A 2,300-nucleotide genomic window follows, 5' to 3' on the forward strand; every position below is an offset into this window, starting at 1 on the left:
ATTCTAAACTCCTGATTTCTGTTTCCTTGCATGTCCTATTCATAAAATGCATTCAACATACCACTGTCATGAAGAAAACAGAACAGGCTTTAAAAAAACACAATGAAATCAAAGGTGATTTTTTTTTACACACAGGTATTTACATATAATCATTTACTCAACATTAAGAATCTCGTTTTCCCGCTCTATAGTTTGGCCATCTCTTGGATAGTTTGCATAAGTATGCATTTATTTACTAATCTTCAAAGAGTCCCCATTTTTCCTAGCTTTCCACTGTAGTCATTAGAGGTCACAACCCTGTAGGAAATATGGGCTGCCATGGTAACACAAAATGTCTGCTAGAGGCTTAGTGTAATTCCTCCCTAATAGAAAAATAACAGCACCAAATCCGGCCTTTGATAAACTGGCTTATATGTTGTAGGAAACCTCCACCTATAAAGGTGTCTATCACTTCAAGACAGCTTTAACTGAAATAAATGTTATGATAAAGGAAAGAGACCGACATGTTGGACATGATTTTTTGTTTTAAAATTGTTACTAAATATATGCACAGGCTAAAACTGTGCTAAGCTGGAAAATCAACCAACCACATATCATCAAATACAACTGTGTACGATATTTAAAGTCTCCAAAAGTCTTATGCTAGACCCTCAAAACGAGTACAGCTAAACTATACAAAACAAGTGTCTGCTAAATGTTTCCAATTTATTCCTATGAATTCTTTTTAATAAAATTAGCAATATTATGCTATATTTCTACACGTTTGGAAGAGAAAAAGTCATAGAGGAATCATTACTTTTGTGTTTGACACAAGCTAACACGGCCTAAAAATTACTGTTGAAAAATTTCATTTGATTCCAATAGGTATCTGGGTTTTGGAACAGAAAAATGTATTTGTTGATCTCATGGTTTCCAGTGCTACTGGTCCTGCAGCAAAAGTCAGCACAGAGCAGATGGAGGATTCTAATGGAGGCTGCTGGCATTTCCACTAAGGTATGCAGCTCAGAAGAACACTTTGGTTTTTTGCACCTATACTGAATATCATGTTACATGCTCAGGTCTTCTCTGCTGTCCCCTACCACCTGGGTCTCTGTCGGCGTTACTGCTTTCCAAGTGCCTGCTTCCTGTGGAGTACTCTCTGGTATGGACTGTTTTCCCTTGAGGTACTAGCTGAATTTTCTATGTTGAATTGCTATTTTTTTCCTGCACACATTTCTAATCTCTCTAGGCCCCTTTCTATTATTTCTCTGTCCTGAATTGTGTTCAAGAGTGTCCCAGTTTAGGATCACTTGCAAATTTCATTAGTGGGCTGTTTACTCCCTCTTCCAGACCATTAATAGAGATGCTAGGTAAGTCCATTCCTATCGCTGTTCCCTGGGGGACTTCTCCTCAACTTGATACAATGTTGTTTATCATTGTCCTTTGTTTAGAGCTATTTAGTCAGTTTTCAATCTGCAGTGCACTTAGCCAAGACAATTTGAATTAATTTTTTCAATTAAGATAATTTAAATATATTACATCTGCAGCATTGCCTCATCTACTAATTTTTCTCTTCCATCAAAAAAAACCAATCAGATTCCTCTGGCAAAATTTCTTTTCCATAAATACATGCTGCCTGCTGCTTCCTACCCATTTATGCACTAATATTTTGTAAGTAACAGTAGATTCTAGGCACAAGATACAGCAGATTTTGAGCTTCTGCGTGGAGCTGCTTAGTTTGTTCTTTACACCACACTCAGGAGACTGTCTGTAGATTGATACATTTAGGATGTGTGGCCACCTCTTCTGGGGAAAGGCTAGTGCAAACAGAGGATGTGATTCTCCCTTTCACCATGTTTTACATCAGTAGAAACTCCACTGACTTCACTGGCTTTACTCCACATTTACACCAGTTTAAGTGAGAGAAGAATTAGACCCAGAAGTTGTTCTAATGGAGTCTAGCCATGAGTTCACCATAATGTCCTGTGCAGAGCCCTACAGCCAGACACCCTTCACTGAGACTGCATTGCAAGTTTAGTTCAGGGCAGCAAGTTTAGTTCAGGTACTCTCAGTTGCACCACACCCGGTGAAGGCACTGTAGGGATAGTGCAAACAGACCCTCTCACACTGGGGTTTTGATGGTGAGGACCTGAACCATGAATCAGAATCTGATACTGAATAAACTGGTCTACAATTTTTGAGAAGTCATCTGCTTCAGAGATAAAATGTGGTATTTATTATGTATTTTGATGTGCTGAATTCAAATATGACAATTAAAACAACTGATTGGCTACTGTTTCTAAGATATTTAAGTTTTTACA

This window comes from Chelonoidis abingdonii, chromosome 8 (genome assembly GCF_003597395.2).
Source record: "Chelonoidis abingdonii isolate Lonesome George chromosome 8, CheloAbing_2.0, whole genome shotgun sequence".
Taxonomy (NCBI): domain Eukaryota; kingdom Metazoa; phylum Chordata; order Testudines; family Testudinidae; genus Chelonoidis; species Chelonoidis abingdonii.